Genomic DNA, 21641 nt, shown 5'->3' with positions numbered 1-21641 from the left:
CCTTGTTTTTGCTTGCTTGTAAATGTGGGGTAGACCCGCTAATTTTACAAAAAAGGTTTGGGAGCTTTTATCACTGTGAAGAAGCTGTTGGTCCCCCTTCGAGGTATTAATAAAAGGACTCTCTGTTCATGTCATTTGAGTTGCCTTCTGGCTGCAAAATTTGCTTGCTCTTCTAAAAGAACATCTCGGAGACTCTTCCCAGCTCCAGCTCCTTCACCAATCCCTGCAGTTCTCTTGATTCCTTTAACGTTGTCCTGAGCTGGGGAGAATTAATATCACCCTGTAGTTGAACCTTAATTTCTTGGGTCCTTCGTGAAAGTTTTGTTTGTGCATTGCTTCTGCTGATCTTCCCAAAATTGCTTATACGAGCTGTAGTTTGCCAAAGCGGGGTAAGGTTTTCTGCATGCCTACTTGCACTTTGGAAAGTCTCTTGCATGTTGCAGAGCAAAACTGGAATGTGTCTGTCTCCTCTCCTCTCCTCTGTTTAATTTATTCTCCAGAGATGGGATCAGATATTGGTTGATGGTTGATGACTTGCTTGTTTATGACTTGTGAAGAGAAAACTCTGGTCTTACTTGCCTGCGGGTTGGTATATGAGATTAAACAATTTTTCCTTTTTGTTGCTGTGGTTTTGGGACAACTGAATTGTTGGTATTTCTGTAATGTTTTCTCTTATGTGTTTTCTATTACTGCCTCAATTCTACCTGGTAAGATTTTGCATGTTTTACACCAGCTTCCATATATGGTTATTTAGCTAATGAATTAATTGGGGGATTGTCTACATACGTGGATTTGATTCGGTATATAAGGGTAGATGGTTTTGGCTGGTGATGAACAAACTGTGGTTTCCTTTGAGTCTGGGTTAGAGTTAGGTTTAAGGAATCACTCAGATCCATTCAAGTTATCTACTAAAGTTGCTATATTTCTGTTCCTTCCCAAATGAACATCTAGGTTTTGAGCTACACAAAATTGTTCCACTCCCATATTTGTTCATGCTTAAATGCAACTAACCTACTATGGGTCCAACCAAGATGAGTGCAAGTAGAGGTAGTATGTTGTTATTTCATCAACAAAGTATTCCAACTTTTGGCATCTCTTTCCGTCATTTAGTTCTGATGCAAGCATCCTTTGACAAACAGGTTTATGAACTCTGAATAGTGATGATGTATCTGAATGAAGAAGGCATTTGTCCAATCTTCTGGATGGCTGGTTGCATAAAAGGTTTCCAGTCACTTTCAGTTGGACAAATATTTCTTACTTGGCTCTTACATATGTGAGTGTTCTCCCAAAGCATAGATCTTTGCTGTGTTGACTGTTCAAATAATGTCCTCTGTAATAGCCTTCACTTGAGGCCTAGTGTCCAGGTCTGTTAAATCACAACTCCCATCACCCCAGCCAGCATGTTGGTTGGGGATCATGGGATTTTTGAGTCCAACAAACAAGGAAGGCTAACTGATAGCACTGGGAGAGGAACTGGTATGAACCTGGATGTAGTAGTTGCACATATGTTTTCAACTGTGATATCCAGGTTTTCAGAAAATAGAACTTCCTTGAAGTTTAATCTCTTGTGATTAAGGTATGAACAAACAGTTCTTAAATCTGTCAACTGCTGGGTCTTTTACATTCAACTTTCATTTGGAATGCATAATTTCTACCACGTATTGTTGTGTCATTTACTGCCAAATGTTCCAGGGTCAATATCTTCACAGTGCTACAGGTTGCAGTCTCGTTAGTGATGGGTGTTGTTTTTGTGAAGTTTCAGCTGTTTAGCGCTTCGTTGCAGTTATCTTGGGACTTCCTAAACATCTCTCTTGAGTTACTTCATTGGATTTTGTTGACATAAGAGACGTATGTTTTCACGATGGCTGCAGCTGAATGTTTGACAGTAGCTTCTCTTGTCGTGCACATTCTGTCCAGTGAGGCTGTCCACTTGGATTTGGTTTTTTTGCCTGATACACAGGGACAAGATTGTGTTGCAAATGTGTCCCCATAGATGAGGAATGTCTTTTACTGGAAAGAAAGCAAAAGGAATTTGACACAGACTTGCCCAAATGGTGCACCATAAATGATGGAGAGCACATGAACATCAGCCAAGCATACACCATCTCTGCCCATGTCCATCCCATGTCTATTCAGTTATGGTTCAGCAGAAATAGACAGAAACTGGAGGTAATCTGTTTGGCAAATGGAAACCTTCAAGCTTGAAGTGGTTTACTAAGCTGGTTCATCCCTGGCTTAGTGTCCTCAGCACCTCAGCTATCTGGCAAACATGACCAAATCCAAAGAATGCTGGAAACTAGCAACATCAGAAGATAACCAGATGTCCGACTGCTAGAGGACTTCTAGGAAGGACACAAACATGGCCTACAATGACTGGATTTTAACAAACTAGAATGAATCCAATTGTCCTGTTGCTTTGCGCATTTCCAGAGGAGTGATAGTAGCCCTGTGTAATGGTGAGCAGATGCAGGACTCAGATGTGTAAATAAATGCCACCAACATGCTGATGAAGTTGAGGCTTTTGGCAGCCACAGAACATTACAGCAATTCCCTTTTTACACTGGGATGTTTGTTCAACTCAACTTGATGCCCTCAAATACAAACGTTTTCACTGATTTTTTTTTCCCTGAATGTTAACAAATGTTCCTTCTTTTTTAAAGAAGCTTTCTCTCTCTCTCCCTCCCACCCTCCTTCCCTCCCTATTCACAAACGGACACACAAAGATACACACACACACACACACACACACACACACACACACACACACGATGGATCCTAAAGCATTTTCTTTTCTCTTTTCTTTTCTCTTTTTTTTCCTTAGGCATCTCAGCTCCATTGCTGTTTCAGGGACATATGTCGTCCTTAAATCATTCTTCCCGAAGATGTTTTAGAGGCCCTCAGCCTCATTCTGAGGCACAAATGAATAACAAAGGACAAATGCTATTTTTCTTCCCTTTTTCCTTCCACTGATTGGTATTGGCTATTCACAAAGGAGTATGGGCAAGAAAAGAGAAAATGATAATATTATCTAATCACAAATGTTGAATGAATATTGATCTTGTAGAAGTGGAAACAAGCGGTGCTGATTGCAGGAATATTATACATTTGCCAGCCGGGAGTGTAAGGCAGGAGAGTAGACTTAGTCTGAAGGGGGGAAAAATATACATATTCATGAATACTCTCCCTGCTTTATTCCTCCAACGTTTCTAAAGGTGGAATGTTTCTTTGTGTTTGTGTGTGTGGGGGGGTGTTGGTTCTCTTTGACGTCCATGAGATCTGTTTTGGCTTGTTCTAGAAGACTTTTGCTAGCAGAAATCACTGTCTGACACATTTCAATGTAGGGCAATATTAAGATGTAGCCTTCCATTAATTCCACTCTGAAAGGCCTGAAACAGTTTTAACCTGGGGGGGGGGCAATGTCTGAAGAAGGGAGAGGCCTTAAACCTGCATTCCAGCCTTCCCCAAAATTGCAGGATGACACTACTGGAGTGACATTTCCCTTCCACTCTTTCACTGTGGACTTTGGAGGAGTTTATGGTGAGGAGAAGAAGGAGCTCAGGGATGCAAACCATTGTTCCACTTGTAGGAGAATAGCAAAAGGGCCACTGTTTTCTTTTTTCTTTTGGTAACGTAATTGTAGGTCTTCCCACCATCAACCGCTTCCATTTCTCCCTCCACTTAATTTTGGAGAACAAAACAATGGGGGAAAAATAGAGATTCACCAGTGGTAATTTTGGCAGCGCAATCCTCTCTCTTTCATGAACAGGCTGTGGAAGGGCAGAAAATGGGTCGCTGAAGAAGGGTACAAGCCCATGCGGTAGACTAAGTGATGAAACCAACATCCCAGAAAAGTTAAAAGTCACTTCAGGTTGGTTATCATGAGACAATGCTGGAAGCCTGGTTGTACTCTTATAGTAGCTCTTCCTCCTTATAGTCAGGGAATGAGGGAGGTGTCTGTCGCACCCACTTCCAGGTGTTATCTGGACCTTCTAGACTTCAAAACATGTTTATCCTTTGCCCCCTTGGCAATGGAGCTCAACTACCTCCATCAAGGCCATCTTCCTTGCTCTCAACACATGCTTTTTGTGGGGTGTCCTTCCTTGCTAAAATTATCTATATACAGTGGGCTATAGGTAACACTCCAAAGGTGAGCTCAGTCGGGAACCCGGATAAATCCAGTGGGGGAAAAATAAGATAAGTTGGGTAGAAAACCATAATCATTCTATTAAAATATATCAAGAAATAACATTTCATGTTCTGGCCAAGACTTCTGGATCAGCTCACTGATGGAGATGACCTGTCTTTGGTTATTGGAGTATTTTTGTAGAATGAAACAGACACCAAACTGCTCCATTGAACCCTAGAATGTCCTGGTAGCTCATCCATCTTCTAACATGACTGTGGCCAACCTTTGCATTCTCCTAAATTCTCCAGAGAGGAAGATAAATGGAAGCGTCCCATGGCCTGCTACACCATAATTTCCCCAGATGTTTGTGTGTCTCTTCTACATTAGCTGGAGGCAAATGTGCAGAAGACATGCACCGCTTTTCTCGAGCAGAGACGCAACAGCCAAAGGGCTACCAGCATGTCCTCCTAACCATGATTTGTTCTCCTAAATACATGAAGCGTCAGCCCCTGTTCTTTTTTTTTCTGAAAAGGAAAGGGATGCGAAGCCAAGTCTGGTTTTGAAAATGTAATTTGTATCCATACATTCAAAGCAGACAAGCTCTAATGAAGTGGTGTGTTTTGTATGGGGTGGCTGGTTGCTTGTTTGAAAAAAAGGAAATGAAGAAACAAAAGCACGTCCTTTGGATTGCTGTAGTTCTACAATCCCTCCTTTGGCATGAAGCCCAAGCTTGTTTATATATTTTTTTAATGGAATTATCTCTTCTTCCGGCTTCCTGCTTCCCTTTCCATGTAGTCTCCCTCAAGGCACATCTAACCGTTTGTACAGAAAGGCAGAGTAGCCTAGCAGGTCGAGGGCTGTCTGGGGAATGAAGGCCATCAGCTTCCCATGGAAGCAAAACAGCTCAGAAGAAATGGGATGGACTCTACAAGTTGAAGCAGATGCTATCTTATATGGACATCATTCACATCCTACCATGAGTAGTAGGATGATGGCTGGTTACTCATCGTGATTCTTCTGCCTCACAAGAAGCTGATCTGTGCATAAAGCTTAGGGAGCACCAAGGACCCCTCACTTACAATCTCAGGTCCTCCAAATCTCTACCATTATAAGTCCCATCATCCTCCATTACCTTCATGCCCACAACTGCTGGACATGATGAGAGTTGTAGTCCAACACATACGGAAAATCCCAGCTTGGTGACGGTTGCCCTAAATTCCATGTTCTTCATGCTTACCTCCCTTTATAGCTTGGGTTGATTTGCAAGCTGTCCTTGGTCCTGTTAGTTCCCAAGATGTTCGCTCCAGTCTTCTTTCTCCCTCTATACTGCATCACAGCACAAGCTGCATAAACAAACAAGGGATAGAACATCCTTCTCCACCACAGCAGACACTTCTGAATCGCAAATTACAAAATCATGAATGTCAAATGGCCCATTACATTTGCAGAAGCAATCAGTGTAACAGCACATCCAAAACTGAGCATTCTCCAACAGGCTGGCTGGTTGGCTTAGTGTATTTCTGAAGCCAAACAGAAGCGAGACCTTGGAGAGGGGGGTAACTGTTAGACTTCCCCCCCCCTTTTTCCCAAAACATGAAAATTGGAATCTAAAACTATTTCGCTGAAGCGGTGATGATTAAACTAGATGTCTCTAAACTGTTAAGCCAAGGTCTTGAAGACAAGAGAAGACGCATCGTTAACATTTATTTTTATTTTTTTAATGGAGTGATATGGCTGCCCATCCCACATACCTAATTTCAGGTGGCTTAGAATATTGAGAAGAATAAAATCACGGGCAAAAGTTAAATTCCATAGCAGCTTGAAAGAAAAGAGAGCAAAGCCAGGCTCAGATGTTCAACAGAGCCAGAGGGTTGGGTCATAGTCAACGGCCCAGACTTGGCCATTGAGCTGCATCTTCAGGACCTTTCAGTAGATGAAGCCAATCTGATCTCCAGAGGGGATGGTGTTCCATTCAGAAGAAGCTGTCTTCTGGGACCCTCCTGCTGATACAACCTGGATCATGCCCTTCCTGCTAAAATAGATGGGATGGGTACGGTATAGGTGGTCCTTGGCTTAAAACATTCATTTCGTGACTGTTTGAAGTTATAACGGTGCTGTAAAAAGGGACTTATGGCTATTTTCACACTTACAGCCATTGCGGTCATGTGATCAAAATCTGGACATTTGGCAACTGGCTGATATTTATGACGGTTGCCACATCCCTATGATCAAAAGGGGTCCTGCGATCACCTTTTGCCCCCTCCTGACAAATAAAGTCAATGGGGAAGCCACCCTAAGACTAATTTAATCACTGCTATGATTTGTTTAACAACAGAGACAGAGCTCATAAAATAGAACAAAACTCACTTAACAAATGCCTCACTGAGCGACAGAAATTTTGGGGCTCAATTGCGGTCGTACGTCGAGGTCTATCTGAAATGGTGGGGCCAAGTTGGTTGCCTCCCGAAGTTGTGGGCGCTCCAACACTGGAGGTGTTCAAGAAGAGATTGGACGGCCCTTGGTCTGAAATGGTTATGGGGTCTTCGGAAAGAGCAGGGGGTTGGACTAGAAGACCTCCAAGGTCCCTTCCAACTCTGCTATTCAGCTGAATTGTACTGATCCTTAGTGTGAGAACAAAATGAAAAGAGCCACATGGAATTTGGCCTTCGAGCATTCCAAGTTAGGAAGCCGGCCGAACCTGGGAAGGCCGTGGAAAGAAACCAGAACTTATCATCAACATCCAGGAGCCTTGGCGCCAATTGAGCAATAGATCCCTCTTTGACTCAAATCCATTTAACTGAAATCCATCTTTCCATCCTCTCCCCTCTCTGTCAATTTTCTCCTCCGTACTTCATAGGTTGACCTCTGGAAGCTCTTTCAGCTGGACTGGAAAAATGGAGACATCGGCTATTAACACAGTGCCCTGCTCCGCTTCTTGTCATAAGCTGTCTCGTGTCATGTCAGAGAGCTGAAACTATTTCCCAACACAGAAGCCGTTACTTAGACCTGAAGGGAAGGGAAGGCTGAATTACAAGGAAAGAGAGCCATTCAGATCTTCCCCACACCAGCCCTGACATCAATCTTTTGAGCCATCCAGCCGGTTAAAAAAAAAAGCCGATTTATTTTTATCCGTCTCAGTTCTTTTTAATTAGAATTGCTTACGGATATTCATTTTAGGAAATCTATTTCCAAGGAGGTGCGCTTCAGAACGCCTTAAGCAGACGCTTTGTGTGTTAGCTCATAATTAATTTTAATAGGATATTACTTGTAGTTTCATGTTGGGGCCCTCTTGTAAATGACCAGCATCTCACTTCCTTTTCATTCCAACTGCAATCATCTCCTAGTGAAAGGTGTTTTCATTCTCTTAGACTTCGGTACAAAAGCTTTAGCGGCACACACATTTCTTTCCAGGTGTGAAACCTGAGTGTGAGCCAACCACCATGCACAGCTAGAACTCAGCTGAAGGTGTTAAAAAACGGTGTATTGGGTTGCAGTTGTGTGTTTTTTCTCTCTCTCTCTCTCCTTTTGCAAAAACTGGTTGTTAGCACCCCATCAAAATTCTTAGCTCAAAGGAAGAGGTGATAGAACAATCTAGTCTATCAATGCAATGTCAAATGGCACATCTCTTTGGGGCTAATGGCCAGGGCTGGCATCCTACATCATGCCAGGTATTCCCCTATCTCCTTCTCCCACTCTGTCCTTCCCCCACACCAAAGGGGCAGGACCAGCTTCAGTAAATAGATGACATCACGACAAAACCGGGATTTTAAAAAGTAAGGTAAATCCAATCAAAATTAGATGACATAGAACAGATAACAGTGATTGCCCACATCTTCAATACTTTATTCCTTCTGCAAAACTGAAAATTACAATTGGGGGGGGGGGGAAATTAGAGGGAACTAGGGTTAGAGCCCAGAAAACTCTGGCTACAAGCCATTCTAGAGCCCCTGAGGTATGGTTTAAATGGAAATGTATCGCTGTGCTTTCTTTCTTCAATCAACTGTTCTGCAGTAAGCATTCCTTTTATGTTCTACCAGGATATTTGTAGCTCAGGGTTGAAATGAGGGGTCCTTGTGCTCTCTGAGCTTGGTGGTATTCTTGCAGATGTTTCATGACCCAACTAGGGAACATCATCAGTGCTAGAAGGGAGGAGGAGGAGGAGGAGGAGGAGGAGGAGGAGGAGGAGGAGGACTGTGGAGTCCTCTCTGAGCTTGGTGGTTTACTTGCAGATGTTTCATGACCCAGCTAGGTAACAACATCAATGCTCTTTTATGTTCATTTCACAAAGAAGCATTTATTCACCGTGTCACAGTCACTCATTATATTTTAGTCTTACAACCTATCTGGGTTTCACGGATGACAACAGTCTGTTTTTCTGAACCCAAGACTTATTAGATGATGGTTACTGAGATCCAAGCAGATCAGTGAGGCTCAGTCTGTAGGGTTCACAATCTCTGGCTGAAGAAGCCAGGATCCTGCAATCATGCAGCAGTTAGCCACTGAGTTATGATTGCCTACAGTCAGCACTGCAGAGATCACCTTTCCTAGCCTGCAGTAATAGGTTTGTTGCTAATGATCTGGTTGACAGTGAACACCCCAGATGAAAGACCCAACAGATGTCCAGCCTTCCCACTGTTCTAGCTTCAGGTGTGCATTTGGCCTCACCTGGCCTAACGCCACCCAAATTCCTCAAGCTGGCCAGCAGAAATGCTGCACGGAGCCTTGGGAGCTGAGAGAAGTAATGAAGCTGCATTGCCCCAGAACGGCATTTAAGAAAGACTGCAGACTAACAACAAACTGCTTTTGCTGGCTAGTATCTGCAGTGCGTGTGGGATGAGCGTAGCTCAGAACAGAAAAGGAGGAGGGGACTTCAGTCAGCAAAAGAGCTGGGTTTCTGTTCCATCGAGAATTAATTGATGTTTGCAGGATTGCGCGCCTCGTGTTTTGCTCTTTTTTTCAAGAGATGCCATCTTGCGACACACGAGTGCCAGAGAAATAAATGTGCACTGTGGTTTGTGCCAAAATACACAAAGCGGCTTTTTGATACTGGCTTAAAATTACAAGCACAAAACAAGACAGGCCAGATCAGTTGTTGGGTGATGCCAAATCACACACGGTCCTCTTTCAAGGAAGTCTGATCATCGCTGCATCAGGAAAATTCAGCTCTTTGGGCATTACTGGGAATCTCCAGTAGTGCCCAGACTCTTTTCTGGAATAATTTCCTTGTACCTTTTAAAGGTTTTTGAGAGTTGCTGTGGAACAGGAAAGAGATGCCCATACCCAGCTCCTTCCTAAGGACCAGACTAATCCATGGAAGGAAGGGAGGTCTATAAACTGGCCAGCCAAGTTGGCTTGATAGAACCTCGTGCTTTCAGAGCAGCAGAGTTGACAAGGAGTAATTAACTTTTTCTCCCCCAAAATGTCATTTGGCCAGAAATGGATTCCAAGATGAGTTGGGTCTTTGTTCTGAGCCCTGAGCAGGACCCTCTTGCTTGTAATCCTGGAGAGGACAATAGTAGAGGATGGGTATGGACTTCCAGATAGAAGCTTATCAAGGAGAGAAGCAACCTAGAACTAAGGAGAAATTTGCTGACAGTTAGAATAATTCATCAGTGGAACGGCTTGCCTCCAGAAGTTGTGGGTGCTCCATCACTGGAGGTTTTTAAGAAGAGACTGGACAGCCACTTGTCTGAGACGGTATAGGTTCTTCTGCCTGAGTAGGGGGTTGGACTGGAAGACCTCCAGGGTCCCTTCCAACTCTGCTCTTCTGCATTTTTATTCTTATTCTGCATTCCTGACCTGTATATGAGCTTCCGGAAGGTCCCTGGAAACAGATAGATCAGATCAAGTGAAGCTTTCTTGCCCATGTGGAATTCAATGGTCTTCCTAAACATAAACAAAATCTACACTTCCTCTAATGAATCAGTTAAGATGACTGCTCCCCATATCTTTAAACTGACCTATTTGCCAAACTACATATTACACTTTAGGGATATTTCATCCAGACCACTGAGGGCTGCTGCATGGAAGAACTGGGAAATCAGTTAGCATACTTCTAGATTACAAGATAACCTCCTCCACCCACCTCCAAAAAAGTAAACGTGGAAGGAATAGCTTTCTAAACACCTGGTTGTCAAACACTGAAAGTTAGAGATGCCCAAGAAGACCATCTTAGCTTCCTCCTCCTCCTCCTCTTCCTCCTCCTCCTCCTCTCTTCTGGTGATGTTTGAGTTGAATTTGTTTTCCCACCAAGAGGCACTGAAATTAGGAGTTTGGGCTCATAATTTTCCTCCCCAAATTTTTTTTGTTGCTATCAGATTTCTGGTCCTTGAACCTAACTCCTTTAAAAAAAAGGAGCCATGTTGATAGCTTGAAAGAAATTCAGCTGAATCTTCCAATTTTTTAACTGAATTTGAAAGTCCATTTCTGGCTTCAAACGACAGAAGGTTCTTGACTTATGCACTGCCAGCAACTTCTAAATTTAGCCCATATTGCTCATGAGAACTGGCACTTTCTTGTATGGGTGCCAAGATCTCCATCTTTCATTCTCTGCTTCCAATCCAACCATTTTTCCATTCTTTTCCTTTTGTTTCAGAGACACCAACTGAATCCCTTCAAATTCCATGGAATTTGAAGCTGTTTGTGCTCCACTAATATCCATAGTTTCTCTAGAAGCCCCAGAGATTTTCAAGATGTCTTAGTCTTGAGGAGTGTTAAAACAAGAAGGAAGCTCAAAAGTCAGGCACTGAGAATGTCAGAAGGGAGTGGATAAAATGACATGTTGTTTAGCACTTAAAGGACTTCCCAGTTCACACATTCCAAAAAAACCTCACTATTTGTTTAACCACATAAACAAATAATTCCTTTAGGCATCATGAGGTTTAATTTGGGCTTAAAATGTTGAGGCCACCTAATCCCTGTGCTTTGCAAACCATGACCAATGTTACATGTAAAAAGGTAAAGGTTCCCCCGCACATGCGTGCTAGTCGTTTCCGACTCTAGGGGCTGGTGCTCATCTCCATTTCAAAGCTTGTCCGAGGACGTCTCCGTGGTCATGTGGCCGGCATGACTAGACGCCAAAGGCGCACGGAACGCTGTTACCTTCCCACCGTAGCGGTCCCTATTTTTCTACTTGCATTTTTACGTGCTTTCAAACTGCTAGGTTGGCAGAAGCTGGGACGAGTAACAGGCACTCACTCTGCTATGCGGCACTCGGGATTTGACCCGCCAAACTGCCGACCTTCTGAATTATGGCTAGGTATACGTATAACATTGGCTCATGGTTTGCAAAGCACAGGGATTAGGTGGCTTCAACATTCTAAGCCTAAATTAAACCTCATGATTGCCTAAAGGAATTATTCAACCCATCAGAACTACGTCCATAACTGGACACAGTCCTCAAGATGGGATCAGACCAATTTAGAGTGAAGAGGAATAATGACTTTCTGTGCATTGAAGTTCAACATTCCTAGAGTAGGAGGTAGGGAAACCCCAAAATTTGGGCTTTTCCAAGAGGGAAAAGCCCAGATTTTGGGGTGAAGAACTGGACAGTCCAATAGTCTTTGAAGCAGCCTCAGGAGGATTCTTGTGCCACTGATGGTTGCAAATGAAAGAAGTGAAGATGTAGCTGTAGGTCAGTTAAGGCTTTCAATAAAATGCATTTGGAAAAGACGATGATCAGAGGAGATGTTTTGAGCTAAAAAGTCATGTTATCTGATCAGTAGCAGCACTACTACTACAAGTAGTGGCACCATCACCGATACTTTCAAAGAAGTCCATAAGATGGACACAAGAGCTTCTCTTTCTCCATGCTGCTTGTCTCTGGTTATGACCGAAGCAGGGGTTGAACTAATGTGCCTACACCAGATTTTCAATTCGGACAGAATTTTTGTGGTAGAGTTCCCCAATATGTGAAATTATAATGTGATCTGTTCGATGTGCTTTATGAACAATGGTTTATGGCTCAGTTTTATATGCTGAGCCAATTAACTGGCTTATTTAACAGACCATGGCCAATCTCAGCTTAGTGGAAACATATTTTGAACATCTTTTTCCCTGACTTGGTGCAACTGTGGCAAATTTTAAATCAAGTCTAGTGACAGTCAGAGCAAATTCTATGGTAACCTGGAGAGGGGAAAGAATTACTTTCAAGACTGACTGAAATCTACAGTTTACGTTTGGAGATCTGCTCTTGAACAAATTGATCCTCTGCTGTTATTTTCTGCTGAAGTATCTAATGGGGAGAGGTTTTCACTCAATTCTGTTGTCTTCAATGAATGCTCATAGCAGTCTGATTAGGGGGGAGGAGGAGGAGGGGGAGAAGGAGATGGAGAAAGCGGAAAAGATGGGTGGAGAAGATGAGTGGAGGAGAAGGAGAAGGAAAAGGAGAAGAAAAGGGGAAAGGCGAAGGAGATGGAGAAAGAGGAGAAGATGGGTGGAGAAGGAAAAGATGAGTGGTAGTGGTGGTGGAGGAGGAGGAGGAGGAGCAGGGCCTTGCTTTTGTTTGACATTTGTCTTTCACTTTATTTTTTAAAACAGGTACATTTGAAAGGGGGTGGGCCAATAGGAGAATTTCTAACAGCCAAACCATCCCTGCTGACAACCCTTTGCTTCTTCCCCTGTGGAAGTGCAAGACGGCTAAGGAGTCACAAGATGATCAGTTGATCTGGCAGCCTGAAGATTTGAATTGCAAAAAAAAAGAGTTTTTTTTTTATTTTAAAAAACGATTCAAGATAGCCATGCATTTTAAACTAGATTAAATGACAATGCAAAAATAGGAACGTAAGGAATATATTTTCAGGAAGGAAGGAAGGAAGGAAGGAAGGAAGGAAGGAAGGAAGGAAGGAAGGAAGGAAGGAAGGAAGGAAGGAAGGAAGGAAGGAAGGAAGGAAGGAAGGAAGGAAGGAAGGAAGAAGGAGAGAGAGAGAGAAAGAAAGAAAGGAGGGAGGGAGGGAGGGAGGGAGGAATTGTTGTAAGTTGAAGACTACCTGTAGACTTTGAGGGCCTTGTCTTCACAGGATGGTTCAGATTTCTGCCCATATCTGCCACCTGGTGGCAACCTCATCCACAGCGCCATCCACTTCATCATCTTAAAAAGAAGTGCAGAAGAAGGGAGTACTGAATAATTGAAATATACAAAATGGCCCTTTTTGTAGAATTATGTCTAGACTGGTGCCTTCCCAACTAGACCAAGCTGGCTCTCTCTTTAACCCTCTAAACCAAACGGCCATTGAGCCGTATCTCAAAGTTGGTTGCCAACCCCAATCTTTGCTCCCTGCCAGCAGGCAGCCGGTCCACTCGTTTCTCTGCCTGATAAGCCAAGGAGGAGACTCACAAAACCAAAATAGAATCATTCATATTCAGTATGAATATAACATTTTAACCATCTGCTACTTTCTTTTTCTTTTTCCTTTGCTAAGATTTAGCCGTTGGCTGAAGAAAGATAGGAAAGTAGAATTCATACCACCGTTTCTTGCAGCTATGCGTTGGCTGCCTTGTCAGAATCGCAGCTTGGGCTCAAGTCGTGAACTGAGAAATAATTGACTTGTCAGAAAACGGTATAGATCGCAGGTCAGAGCCCCCACCCCCTCCAATTCTGAGCAGATAGACAGACGCCCATGAAAAGGACACCGCACGAAGACAACATGACCTACATGCAGATTCTTCAAGAGAACTGGGAATTTACAGTAACAGAGTTAGAAGAGACCTTGGAGGTCATCTAGTCCAACCCCCCGTGCTCATGCAGGAGACTTATACTATTTCTGACAAATGGCTGTCCAGTCTCTTCTTAAAAGCCTGTTATAAGGCCAAAAATGATTGCATTTGGGGAACGTGTGTCTGAAGTACTTGCCTAAATTATTTTTTCCAGCATAGAAATATGATATATTTTGTAAGTCTTTGCAGCCATGGGTGAAGGGACCCAGCTGGAACTCAAAGCCTCCAGAGTCACAGAATATCAGACAACATACCTTCCCTAAGAAAGTGGACTGCAATCTCTGGTTGGGAATTATGGGCATTGGCGAATGCTGGAGTAAGAAACAGATTTCATGCCTTCTCTCTGTCCAGGAGTCCTCTGGCTGGGGATGATGGAAGGTATGGTCCATCTACATGGCTGGGGAAGATGGGAAGTGTGAGTCTAGGAAACGCTGCTTTGGGGAGGTCTTTCTCGGGACAGAAAAATATCGCAGTTCCCATCCTGCAAAGAAAAGACAAAACATAATTCACAGAAAAGACTTTTTTGGCACCATGAAAAATTCAGCAGAGCTTCTCGTCCACTTTGTTAGGGAAGATATGTGTCCAATCCTTTCTGAATTTGGAGGGCATTAGTTCCATCTGCAACCCTACTTACAAAATATATCATATTTCTATGTTTTTTAAAAAAAGAATTTAGGTTAAGTACTTCAGTAAAGCTGAAGAAGCTTACAGTAACAGAGTCGGAAGGGACCTTGGAATCAGGTAGGATGAGAAACGAAACATCTTCAAAGAAAAACAAGAAAGTCTAGTTGCCTCTTGAAAAAAAAGCATCTTTGGGGACAACCAGGACCTGGAGGACTGAGAATCTCCATAGACATGAAAAAATTCAGATTTCCTAGGAACTGCTGCCATCTTGTGGTATTTCAGTGCACCAAGCTGAAGTTCAAGAAGATCCTTCTCAGACCATGAATGGTTGCTAGCTGGTAGCCCCTGGCTGATGTTGGGCTTGGAAGCTAAGCAAGGTCAAACCTGGTTAATATTTGGAAGGGAGACCACCGTGTCTCTAGCCCAAACTGAGAAAGTTTCAACATTTTTAGAAGAAGATGAGAACAAACCACCAAAGTCCCCTTGCCAAAAATAATCCCATGTGAAACCCTCATCATTTCAGCTTGTTTTAAAGGAAACCTGAGGCACACACATGGAGACACATATTTCCCCAAAGCTTTAGACAGCTCTATAAAGCAGTTCCTCGGTTGCAGGTTTCGGCTTTCACCAACCTCATTTTTTTGCAAAATCTGAGGGGCTGCAACAAAGAAGAGGAAGGGTCAACTTGTTCTCCAAAGCACCTGGAGGCTGGTCAAGAAGCAACGGATGGAAACTACTCAAGGACAGAAGCAACCTGGAACTAAGGGGAATTTTCCTGACAGTGAGAATAATTAATCAGTGCAACTGCTTGCCTCCAAAAATTGTGGGTGCTCCAACACTGGAGGCTTTTAAGAAGAGATCAGACAACCATTTGTCTGAAATGCTATACTGTTTCCTGCTTGACCAGGGGGTTTGGACTAAAAGACTTTCAAGGTCCCTTCCAACTCTGTTATTCTGTTATATCTGTTAGCTGGATAGTCACTTGTCCCTTAAGGGTCTTCATTTAAGCAAATGATGCTCACCTCCTGATACCTGCATATTAATTATTGATCTGCAATGTAATCAAGGCATGCAGCTATCCCATTGCTGGTGTTTTCATTCAAACCCACTTCCAATTCCTTTATTCATTCCTGGTTCCCCTTTATACTTCTCAATTATTTATTTGATCTTACCTGATATACTTTCAGCTGTGGTGGGTTTCAAATATGTGAACAACCGGTTCTCTGCATGGATGCCGCTTCCAGAAGTCCATTCTGGGCCTGGGCAACACCAAATTAGCTACCGGTTCTGCCGAAGTGGTGCGAACTGGCTGAATCCCACCACCGACTTTCAGTCACTGAAATATATTGTATAATCAGGTCAGAATTCATTCCAGATCTTGAAATAAAATAACAAGCCCTAAATTTTACAAAAACATTCAGCTGGTGTATTAGTAATCTTTAGATGCTGAGCAAACTGCCATTTAATAAAGCCTGCAAAACCAAATGAAGATTGAAAAACCAGAGATTATATATTCAGATGTCAAATAAAGAGCATTGATAAATAATTATTATTATTATTATAAATTTGCTACCTGTGACGGACTACTAGCAATATATATTTATATTGCTGCATTAGCCAGGCAGTTGAGTTAAATGCCCACCAATGCTAAAAAAATTTGCTTCTTTAATTATTCACACCAAAAATCAGCATTACATGAGCCATTCTTAAAGCTTTGATTTAAAATAAATAAATAAAAAAGGCTACAATGACAATCTGTTACTGCATGGACTTTATTCGCCACCAGAGAGCAGAATGGGACCAGCAACCAAATTTGGAAGGAAAAAGAAAGAAAGAAAGAAAGAAAGAAAGAAAGAAAGAAAGAAAGAAAGAAAGAAAGAAAGAAAGAAAGAAAGAAAGAAAACATCACATTTTAGCTACTGTAACTAAAAAACCCTCTAAGTTGATTTGTAAGGAATTTATTGGGATGATGGCAAGATCAGATAGCAGCAAAACCTAATTGTAGCTGCACAGTTCCTACACTCCATTTTCTGGTTTCATAAAGCAAACTTACTATTTCCATCCTTTAATATTGTGCCAGCAATAAAGACATAGAGGGGAAAAATGAAGGAAGCATAAAGCTGATACTCTCCTCCTCCTCCTCCTCCTCCTCCTCCTCCTCCTCCTCCTCCTCCTCCTTATAGTTTATTTGTTTTGGGGTATTGTTATTCATCTGATCCAAGAAACCTATTCCTTCTTCTTCTTCTTGTCATAATTTCAGATCTTAAGGATAAAATTTAATTTTCTGGGTGAAAATACATTGTACCAAAGGAGCCGGGTAAGGTACGTCAGGAAAGTGTATACAATTGGACCCATTGCACTGAAGTTAAAGTTCATTGGTGTTTGGACCACGGAGTTGCATATTGCACCTTAAGTTTCATTCTAAAAGAAAGGTGGATTATAACTCTGCGTGTGTGTTTGTGTGGGTATTTCAAACACTGCTTCGCATATGATTATTATTCAACGAGCAGTTTTCAGATTTAATTCCTGGCATCTCCAGTGAAATGGTTGAGCCAGCAGATGGAGGAAGAAGAAAACAGACTTTCTGCCCCATTGAGTGAGACAATCCTAAATTAATTGGACAAACAGTAGCATTTTGTATAAATCAGCTTCCTACATTCCAGCTGGCAGTCAGCAGTAAGGACGCTTTCAGATCTCAAGCTCTGTGTAGAACAAGGTGGAGTAAATATGGTGAAGGTAAGGGAGGCAGCATTTGGGTGGGGGTCTTTAGGCACGGGGGGGGGAGAGGGGATTCTGTTAAGCCCTGAGCTCCTTCTTGTTGTGCTCTCTCTATCCCATGCCTTCAACAAACTTGATTGTGTGCACTACAGCCACCAGATCTGGGTTGTTGAAATCCCCACAATCCCTAGAAAGCAGCACCACTTTTTTTAAAAAAAATAACCCCCTCCTGAGACAACCACTTAATGGTAGCATCTCTATGATGTCATCTAATGGTTGTCTAGATCTTTGGCAGCCCAGTCATGATAAAGCATGGAAGGAGGAAGAAAAATCAAGTGGGGAAGATCTACCACCCCTGTTGCTTCTGCCTTCTGCAGATGCTGGGAGCTTCTCTAGTGTTCCCTGCTGCCTCCTCTCTTCTTGCACTGATGATGTTACCTGGTTGGGTCATGAAACATCTGCCAGAAAACAACCCAGCTCAGAGAGCACCAAGGACAGCCACAGTCTCTTCGTTTTTCCATTCTCTTCCTTCCTCCTTGTGAAGGAACAAGAGAAGAAAGATCTTAGTTGAGGAGGTCTTCCAAGCCAATGGCAAAGAATTCAGTTGGCAACCTGACTTGCCCCATTATGGATAACAGAGACTTTAATTAAGTGAATCCTGGTTTTTATGTAGCCATCCAACTGTGTTTGGGAATGACAAATGCCCTTTGGAGGAGGAGAAGACTTGACTAAAAGAAGAACACAAGGCCACCCTATTCTCATTCTACTTTAAGACATTCAAAGTGATACTCATGATCTTTGATGACACATAGATTTCCTTGAGAAAAACACAGGATTTCAAAATGTGGCCGACATAAACCTTGATCGCAGCATTATAGCTAAGCACATTGATTTGTGCTTTGGATTGTAAGCCGCCCTGAGTCTTCGGAGAAGGGCGGGATATAAATGGGATTTTAAAAAAAAACCAGAACTCAAATCTTGATTGATGATGTCAGGGTTACTTCCAGAAGAAACTTCCAAACTTTGCCTTGAAACTGTCATTATTGAGTTGCAGGAAAAGGAAGCTTGTTAAATATATGGAGAGCAATCCTACCGACTCTGTAATCAGTCCAATTTGATTGCATGGTTGACATGTAGACAGGAGGGAATGACATTTGGTTGTTATCCCAGCTCTGAGTACTCCTTGAGCCAACATCTGCCTATTTGGGGTGTGTCCCAAAACGTGCGTTGTCCACAACACAAGTTAGCAATTTGCTCCTCAAGAAGCTGAAGACCCTGTTCTCTGGTACAGCAGCGACCACACCCAGTAAGAGATGCATCAAAGTGGCAATTCTCTCGGGAGTTTTGGCAAACATGATTCCTGTAAATGTTTACAACTCCGTTCATAGATCATCAATAATTCAGCTTAAACAAAACCAGCTTGGATATTTTTCCCCCTCTAAAAGGCTTTTTTGTACAGTTTTTTTTTCCAACGGAAACATTAAAAAGCCAAGGCCTCAGATACTGGGGGATCTGGTTACACTGAAGATAATTTTCCTCCCTCGTGATCTTAAATGGGCAAATAAAATCCACCATTTTGCGAAAAATGAAAAATCACACTGAAGCCAAAGCAGCAGCAGCAGCAGCAGCGAGAGGAGAAGGGGAGGAGGACGTCAAAGCCGCATCTCCAACTTTGCCAGAAGACAACTTTTCAAAGCTATGCATTTTTAATGCACGCTGAAAGTCGTAATGGTCTTCAGCTCCTAATGTCCATTAATGATCCGTGCATACCACAAAGATGTTTCTAGCCGATACCTTGGAGAATTCTTTCCATCCATCGTTAAACTTTCTCTGAGCTTGCTCGCAGATGCAGGCTGCCATTGAAAGGGCCAGCACCGGCAACGGAGGAGAAGGATGGCGTTGGGGTTACGGAAGTCGTACTCGGGTAAGGAGGAAAGAAAGAAAGAAAGAAAGAAAGAAAGAAAGAAAGAAAGAAAGAAAGAAAGAAAGAAAGAAAGAAAGAAAGAAAGAAAGAAAGAAAGAAAGAAACAGAGGAAGGAGGCAAGGAAGGAAGGAAGGAAGGAAGGAAGGAAGGAAGGAAGGAAGGAAGGAAGGAAGGAAGGAAGGAGAGCAGAAGTGGTTTAGAAAGGGGTTAACTTGGGGAAGTGAGCTGGGTAGCTTTTTCTGGGGTCTGCAAATGAAAAGGGAGTTTTAGATTCGACGTTTCTCAAGTCTGTTTAGTTCTTTAGGGGGAGGGGGGATTTATACCATCTGTTTTGATCCAGAAGCTCCATCCAATAATATTTATTTATTTTATTTAGCGTATCAATATCTGTATCAATATCTGTAACTGTAAGCAATATCACAGTTACATTCTCAGTGAGCAACTATGAGAGGATTTATACTACTTATAAATTCAAAGGGGTTTTTATTGTGGATTTTTATATTACTATTTATTGTTTTAGCTCGGGCTCCTATTTAATTCTTTTTTAATTTTTGTACTCTGTATTTTTATATGTGCCCTGTTCACCGCCCTGAGTCCTTCGGGAGAAGGGCGGTATACAAATATAATAAAATAAAATAAAATAAATAAATAAAATAAAGTCAATAAACGATGGAGTTGCATGCAGACAGTCTTTGGGGATGCCATAATATCAACCAGCAGCTAACGGAATAACAGAGTCGGGAGGGACCTGGGAGATGTTCATTACATTTGCTCAGGTGGTAAATTTGTTCTCCAGTGTGCCAACATTGCCTTGGTTTTGGTAAAGCAGAATTCTAGCAGGCCTTCATAGATGGTGCACAATTAGTTGTGACATTTGTGTGGCAGCAAAGGCTTTCCAGGAAAAAGTAATAATAATTCAGGGAACAGCCAGATGCAACCAAGAATCCTGTTGCGGTGCTTGGAATTCTCTTGCACCTCCCGGCTGTAAATTATCCCAAACTTCTTTGAATTGTAGAAATGTTTTGTGCAAAATTTAGGGGTAAAAGCTCTCTGCTTGCAACCAGCTTGCTTCTTACCCTGGTTTGTTTGTTGCTCTTGTTGTGTGTTTAGTTAAACTTTACGTACAAAGTAGTGGGGAGGTTTTCCTGGCAAAATAAACCAATTTATCCCTAGCCACGTCATGATGATAGATTTCTTGAAGACAGAAGAAGTCCATCTGGCTTTGTGAAATGCTCAAATTACAAACTGATGCCCTGTGATAGAAAAGCTACCAACCCCACCCCTTTCTCAGTATTATTATTATTATTATTATTATTATTATTATTATTATTATTATTAATAATAATAATAATAATAATAATAATAATAATAATAATAATAATAATAATAATAATAATGCTTGCTCATCCTGACAACCAGTGGGATAGCGTATCATCTGACATACAAATCAGTTATTTTCCGGATGTTTCTCTTCCCTCAACCCTGCTTCAAATCCTGTGCTTTATTTCAAAAAGGAAAGCTGTGATCAGATTAGAAGGTTGGGGGCCAACGGTGTGGCTAATGCAGCTTACATTGAGTATCAAAGACACATTGCAAGATAAACAGCATTAAACTGCAAAGATAATCAGGGCACCGGAGGCTAAAACATATAAGGAACGGTTGCTGGAATTGGGTCTGTCTAGTTTAATGAAGAGAAGAGCGAGGGGGGACATGATAGCAGTGTTCCAATATCTCAGGGGCTGCCCCAAAGAAGAGGGAGTCAAGCTCTACTCCAAAGCACCAGGTGGCAGGACAGGAAGCAACGGATGGAAACTCATCAAGGAGAGAAGCAACCTGGAATTAAGGAGAAACTTCCTGACAGTGAAAACGATTAACCAGTGGAACTACTTGCCTCCAGAAATTGTGGGTGCTCCAACACTGGAGGCTGTTAAGAAGAGATTGGCAGCCATTTGTCTGAAATGGTATAGGGTTTCCTGCCTGAGCAGGGGGATGACCTCCAAGGTCCCTTCCAACTCTATTGTTGTTAAAGCGAAGTTGATATTGGGAGCTGAATTCTGCCAGGGGTGTTTTGTTCTGGGTTAGATGACAGCTGTATTAGGATAGGAAAACTCAGCTCAAAAGATTATCCGTTCTGTGGACCACAAAACTTATAGGTGAGAAATAAGGGCTTTTGCAGAACCTGAATGTAGATTCCTAGCTTGGTGTTAAACCTCTTCTTTGGAGGTTGGGGGAAAATTCTAAACGAGATGGATCCAGTGATCTGTACACATTATACAGACTGTGTGTGTGTGTGTGTGTGTGTGTGTGTGTGTGTGTGTAAACCACAGATCAAATGCATGTATTACTTATAGGTACTCCTTGACGTACCACCACAACTGAGCCCAACATTTCTGTGGTTAAGGGAGACCTTGGTTAAGGTTAAGTTAAGGGAATCCCTGCAGTTGATAAGTTAGTAAACCGGTTGTTAAGTGAATCTGGCTTCCCCCGCTCCCTGCTGACTTTGCTTTGTCAGAAGGTCACCAAATACGAACTGGT

At 42.4% G+C, this 21641-nt stretch overlaps 1 protein-coding gene across 2 annotated transcripts in view; it reads left to right on the top strand.

Moving 5' to 3' along the window:
• Positions 1 to 21641, top strand: part of LOC308673226 (fibroblast growth factor 13-like) — a gene marked incomplete at its 5' end in the record, with an annotated part of 88030 nt that overhangs the window by 40146 nt on the left and 26243 nt on the right. The gene's annotated exons all lie outside the window — the stretch shown is intronic.

This window comes from Vipera berus, assembly GCF_964194415.1.
Source record: "Vipera berus genome assembly, chromosome: 11".
Classification (NCBI taxonomy): domain Eukaryota; kingdom Metazoa; phylum Chordata; class Lepidosauria; order Squamata; family Viperidae; genus Vipera; species Vipera berus.
The sequence above is the reverse complement of the archived record's forward strand: the minus strand, read 5'-3'. Positions and strand labels throughout refer to the sequence as shown.